At 39.4% G+C, this 6,901-nt stretch overlaps 1 long non-coding RNA gene across 1 annotated transcript; it reads right to left on the reverse strand.

Annotated features, from left to right (window-relative positions):
• Positions 1-4,145: 4,145 nt before the first annotated feature.
• On the reverse strand, positions 4,146-5,366 carry LOC122648417. The gene is made up of 3 exons (XR_006331072.1): positions 5,299-5,366; positions 5,108-5,179; positions 4,146-4,207 (listed from the first exon to the last, which is right to left on the reverse strand). It is a non-coding gene; the product is annotated as an uncharacterized LOC122648417 (long non-coding RNA).
• Between the last annotated feature and the right edge of the window lie 1,535 nt (positions 5,367-6,901).

The following is a 6,901-nucleotide window of genomic DNA, read 5'->3' on the forward strand; positions in this document are numbered from 1 at the left end:
ATGGCACCATGCATTCTTATACCAGAACCAAAGCAGAATAAACACTCGTGGTTTTTACTGTTTCGATTATAAGTTCTCCAGTTCTATCCCGACCTGGTTCCCAAAATGGTGGACCACTTATGGCCCAATCCTCGACATCTTACCGGATCCCATTTTGAAGCCTATCATGTATTTTGCCAAAGACATCGAGCAGATCCTGAATGGCCCGGCACTGTTAAGTTTTTTATCCACTATGTTGGCATGGATAATGTATTGGGAATATGAGACCACTAGGCAAGAAACCGATGAATGGTCCATTGAAATCCTCATCCGAGGATTCGAGTAAAATGGTGGGATAAATGTGATCTCACAAAATGCTCCAAAGAAACCCTCATCAAAGCCCTTAGCAAGTCCAAAGACAAAGCCAAAATTACGGGCCCAACTAAGGCCCAAATAACGAGCTCAAGCAAAATCAAGCCCAAAGAGTGCAGAAGCTCCGACCAAGCCCAAAGTATGAAATTGCAGCCCAACTGGTCGCAATAGAATCGAAGAAGAAGAAGAAGCCCGTTCGAAGGGGCCCATTCTAGTGTAGGATCCATTGGCCCACATCTCCACCAAGGAGAATACGCCCAAGATCCCAACAGTGAGCCCAGAAGAAGTAACGCAACAGCTTCTCCACCTCATCGCCAAGTCCACAAGAAGAAACTTAGGCCACCGCAGAGGCTCAAGAAATAATCCACTTCACACCCTGGATTTCGGGTATATGGATCCTAGCAATGGGCATTAGGCAACCCAAAGGGAAAAGGATGCCTACGTTAGTGTGGCGTAAGGATAACTCCTATCACACTATTGCCACAACTCAGCAATTAAAATTTGAGTTTTAACATGCGAACACAATGTGGAAAAATCTGTCCCCAGCATATGGAATGCCACGTGTCCCACTACGATCAACCGAAAGAATCTTTCTAGAAGACCCTTTTCAAGATGCCTTCACGAGGCAAACAAGAAAGACCGCGGCACTTCCGCCAAGATGGGACCATCCACCCGACATCTCTCAATCAACTTTCGGCCATGAAAAAGAGATTCCCTTCATCTTTCAAGAAAGAAGACCTTAGAGCGTGATTCACGGAGCATCTCGTGATTCGCAAAGCCCCGCTCAAGTCTCAAAAGTCTACTTAAGGCCGGACTTCGCGGAAGAAAGTAGAAGTTTTTGGAAGAGAACTCACTCTATTCTCTCCAAGCCTTCATCAAGCATTTTTAGTTTTTCATTTTATTTTTCAAGTTGTAAAAGACTTGAACATCGGAAGCACAAGACGCCTCAAGCCCCAATCCGTAACGCACTGTCAGACAGCTTTCATCCCCGATCAAGGCTTGCCTCCGCGAGTAGTTACTATTAGCCATCTTCCCAAACCAAGTAAGTTACTTCCAAGACTTGAATGATATCAAGAGTGTAATTCAGATCTCCCGTAAAAGAACAAGTATATGAAATAAATTCTTCAAAGTTTTCCACCTTATTTTCTTAAAGTTCCAAATTTTTGGTCGGCCCACGCCTTCAAACACAGCAGGAGGCTACTCGCAAAACGGTAGACCGCCGAGGTTACCCCTCCGAGTGCCACGACCGGTTCAAATTATGGACTGCAAGACTGCTAATCACACACAATATTTCCGCTGACCTCTTTCAAGTTTTCTCGTATTATATCTCCAACACAACTACACACACCGAGCACTAGTAGTAAGATCCTTCTATTTCCACTGGTATCAGAGCTATATATATATATATATATATATATATATATATATGTGTAGTAGATTGACTAAGGGCTGTTTGGTTTTAATAAAGCCAAAATCAGTTTCCTAAAATTAATTCCTAAAACTAATTTTAACCAGAATTTCGTACTTATTACATTAATCTAACCATAGTGTGATGTCATATGACATCATGGGTAATCCGAATACGGGTAAATATTAGGAACAAGATTCCCCATTGGGGATGTGGGTCCCACAGGGATAAAATGACCAGAATACCCCTAAAAGTCTAATTGGTCATATAATCGGCATACGAATACACAAATAAGTTCATACTTACAATAAGTTAGTTAAGGGATAGGTTCCGCATCCCCTCCAGGGTAGCATATCGCACGAGGTAGCTCGGATGCGGGACCCCACCGGGGGTTCTCGACTCTAGAAGGGCGGAGTTGAGAAGACTCCTCCCGGAATCCTCCATAGGTGTGTCAGATGGTTGGTCTAGTACCTCGATCGATGCAGCCCATAACATTGAAGCAAGCATCGACACAGGTCTGGAACCTGAAATCACACAAGTTCCAAAAATTTAAATTTATTGCGGATTTTACAGATCCAACCAAAGATAGGAGAAGAGCCCATCACCAATCTGAGTACGGATAGCCTGAAGAGCAACCTGACGACGATCAAGAATAGTGCGCCAGACCCAAGAGGCATCCGAAGTGGCTGAAACAGTCCAAAGAGAATCATTCCGAAGGAGGCCTGAATATATCCAACCAACCCATATGCTCTTCTTCTTTGTGACAATTTTCCAGATAAGCTTGATAATGCCTGCAGAGTTGACATCTTTGATTCTTTAACTTTGATACTTACTTTCAGTTTCAGAGTAGAATTAGGACAGATCTGAATTTTAGAAAGTTGCATGAAATTGGGTTAATAACTTTGCTACCAAGAGCTGCGTATCTTCTTTTATTTTCTCCCCACCTTGCTGCTGCTATGTTCGTACCCAGCCCTCACTTTGTTCTAATGTGATTTACAGCCCCAATCACTGGCATTGGTCTGTACTGATACTCTTCAGGTCAGTATGAGATTTTAAGGAGTCAATCCCGTGATAGAAATGACTCACCCAACACAGATTCGAGTTGAGATTTATCACCACTGGAAGTTCTAACCAGAACTTCAAATCTGGTTCTGTCCTAGTGCTAGATCTGAATTGCAGTACTTTTTCTTTGAGCTTCGACCTCGGTTTGAAGTGATGCTTGATAGGAATCGATAGGTCCTGGTGTTACTATGAAAGAGCACCCGAAATTTCAGGCTGAACCATGGGTGAAAGAGGGAGTTTGATCGACTGAAGCATGTTGGGCTTCCACTGGATTTAGTGATTCCTGCTTCACGAAAGGAAGGAGGAGGAGGAGGGACTTGACTTTCTATTTTAACGACCAAATGTCTATTTTACCCCCCATATTTGGGTCTTATGAGCACGTGCTCATTAAAGAGTGAAAAAATGAAGGCAAAACAGATTTTGGCCATAATCCATATTATCATTTTGGGGGTCTTTTCATTTATTTTAAATAAAAACGAGTTTCAAAAGTGATACCAAACACATGAAAAAATGAAAAATGCTACCAAAGAGACCATAAATGATATTTCGCATAAATAAGTGCTTGCCCAGACAACTATGACTCTTAGTACACTGTTCCTACACAAGTAAACTTGGGTAAAAAACGACAAGTTCCATTTTGAGTGTTTAGAATGTCAAATATAGGTTGTATACAAAAAATCAGATCAAAAAAAGCATTTCTGGGCCTCGAAACCACCAACTCAAGTTGGCTGGTAAAACATCACTTGTTTTGACCAGGTTACACCAGTTTCGACCATATCTCAGTTTCTGGCTGGCCGAAACCAGAGATCTTGAACCTTGGGCAGAACTATGCTTGAAAAATAGGTCGCAATTCACGAAGCCGACCAAGGGGTGATCATCAAGACAGTATCATGATTAAAATATAGGAAAGTCCCATAAAAGGTGGAACAAATGATTCACTAAGAAGACCAAATATATCATATTCCCGACCCAAGGGCACTCTACCTATCTGATGTTTAGGATTTGTCATGTCATCCCATCATTTGGCCTAAACTAACCTCCCCCCCCCCCCCAAAAAAAAAAAAAACAATTGCACAAAGCCAGCATAACACCAATTGCACTACACTTTTGCCTTAAAAAAAAATAGTAAATGTGGAATAGTAAAATGCGCATTTGACTATCAAAAACCAAACATACAATGTTGACCCTATATACATAAAGCAACCTTTCCACCATGTTTTGTCACATACAGTACTTCAAAATAAACCTATGACTACTAATTCCTTCATAAATTTAGCGTTACCTTGTAGAAACAAGCTCCAAACTGTTGGCAAATGGTAATTTAAGTTCTTTATCTTGCTCAACTTTTATCATTGAGTGCCGTATCTGAATTGTTCCAGGAGGAAGCTGTAATATTTCAAAATATTCATGAATAAGGCATGATAGCTAAATTAAAAAAGAAATAAAACAATACCAGAGAAACTAAACTGAATTAAAGATGCAGTCTTCAAAATCAAGAATAATGTAAGGTTGTACAACAAGAAATCAGCATCTAATATAATTCATGTAAATATCTCATTTCACATATTTTATGGCTCTCAACAATGCCATAATGATAAGCATGCAAGACAATGATAGCTCTCGACAATGGCATAATGATAAGTCACTTTCAAATTTTTTCGTAAAACCCTTTTTACTTGACATACAGAATTTTTGTGAATTTGACAAAAGAAATCAAAAGAAGGTAACAACTTCCCGGTTCACCACTTCGGTTACAACAAGATGCAACCATATTCTCCTTGGGGCCCTACCTCTTCCCCCCCCCCCCCAAAAATAATGATGCACCCATCCATATAAAATATATATATATATATATATATATTTATTTATGTATTTATTTATTTATAAAAAATTTAAAAAAAAGGAACTTACCTAATGCACGAGGTTCCCGCCACTGCAGGGTCTGGGTAGGGTTTAAATATAAATTTTTTATATAAAGTTATAATCATATTTATACATGTTAACTTAAACAAGAAAACCCAAAGGCAAGACTAAAGAAGTCTAACAAAGAATAAGGAAGCACAGTAGAAAAGTTGTAACTGAGCAAGGGGTCTATGATAATAATGAAAGACAAATAGAGGGACACAAACTACAGCTTTCATTTATGCATAAGGCATTCGGAGTCTAAAAAGTTGCTTTAATCTGTGTAATAAGTTTGGTATGGCGTGGTATGCCACTTCACATGGTGGAAAAGGGGAAATATTCACACAAAGTGTTTATCATTTCCTTTGATGTGTATGTGCTTACATTTTTTTTTACAAGAAGGGTTCCCTTGGCAGCACAACCATTGTAGAACAAACGGACCTGCATTAGTAAAGGCTAAAAGAAAATGAAATGACCAACCGTTAAAATAGGGAGGTGGAAAAAACATAACCACATAAACAGAAAACTGAGGGGAAACACTCTAAGCAGAAGCTTTTAATACAAAATGTTTATACCGGTTCCTCAATATTATATTTTGTCAGTCCAAATATCTGCTCAAGTTCAGTGAGTCCTACAGTTTCCTACAGATAAAAAATATTCATTTAGAAAAACGTAAGACATAGGCAGCTTAAATGCATTATAAAAAATAAATGATATTACATTTTTTAATCATTACAAAGTTAGTCAGTAAGAAATTGATCCAAACTAATCAAGCATCACAAGGAAAAAAGAAAAAAAATCCAGAGAAGAGTTCCACGAATCCACAAGAATAAATAGCACCATAATTTACATAAAAGACTGCATAAATGAGACAGTAAGAGCACAATCAAGTTTTCAGACAAGGTATATACGGGACTGTGTCGTAGTAAGACCACTATTTCATTATACACATTAGTATGTAAATAAGCTACTAAAAGGGCATACCCAGTGCATGAGGCTGCTGCCAATGCGGGTCTGGGGAGGCTCATAATGTACACAGCCTTACCCTTGCTTTTGCAAAGAGGCTGTTTCAGACTCGAACCGGTGCCCACTTGGTCCCAATGGAGCAAGCTTACCATTACAGCAAGGCCCGACCTTTAACTTAAATCTGTAAATAAGCTACTAAAACAACTAATTCATTATACATTTTAGTACGAGTTCAGAGAGAGAGAAGGAAGGGGTTATGTTCCGGTCAAAGTTAATTTGGTGTGCGTGAATGCTGTCAAAATGGCTCTGAATGAAAATAAGTTTTTAGACAACAAAACATATTGTTGAATTATGTACATTTTGGGTGTGTTATTTATGCTTTATTTATTTACTTTTGAGCAAGGGTAGAAATGTAATTAGGATTGTGACACTGTTCACATGAACAGCATCGTGAATAGTGTTTCCCTTTATAATCTCTTTGATTATTATAAATACAGAGCTTGACTGATCTGATTGATCATTCAAGCCATTCCTAAATTCATCAGACCCAAATTCTCTTATCTGAGTTTTCAAAACCCTCCTCCCTCCAATCGTATTTTCTTCCTTTTATCTCTTTCCCTCGATTTTTTTCTTGGTTCTCATCCTCCCCCATAGGGCAGCACTAATGAGGTGATCGTATGATCTAGATGCTGCCCTCAATCCTACCTTTTATCTCCATGTTCTAAAACCACTTCGGCTCAATAGTTGCTGCAACCCTTCTCTGCGATTTTGGAGTTCTCCTTTTTTTTTTTTTTTTTTTTGGAAGATCAAGCCTCTCTCAACTTTCAAGGTTGATCTTCCTTGGTTGGAGATTCATCTGTAGTCCGGGGCAGCACCTATCACAGCTCTTCCACAAGTTTTTTAAGCCCCCCTAACCTAAATCGATCACAACTTTCAGGGTTTTACGAAACCCTGACACCTATCGGTTTTTGGGTTAGGGTTGTTCCACTGTTGCTGTTTTTCAGAAGAGTTTTCTTCATCCAAGGGGGCCACTCGACCTTGACCTCAGCCAGTATTTCTGAGTTTTTTGGCAAAATTCAGGTTTTCTTCCTTTTGCATCGATTTCTCCCAATATTGATTCCAGTGTTCTGGTTCTTCTTGGCTGGCTGCATCGATTCCTTGCTGGTTCCAATGTTTGTGTGACTGCAACCATGACAGGCTCAAGTTTTCTTT

Source organism: Telopea speciosissima, unplaced genomic scaffold (assembly GCF_018873765.1).
Source record: "Telopea speciosissima isolate NSW1024214 ecotype Mountain lineage unplaced genomic scaffold, Tspe_v1 Tspe_v1.1029, whole genome shotgun sequence".
Lineage (NCBI taxonomy): Eukaryota > Viridiplantae > Streptophyta > Magnoliopsida > Proteales > Proteaceae > Telopea > Telopea speciosissima.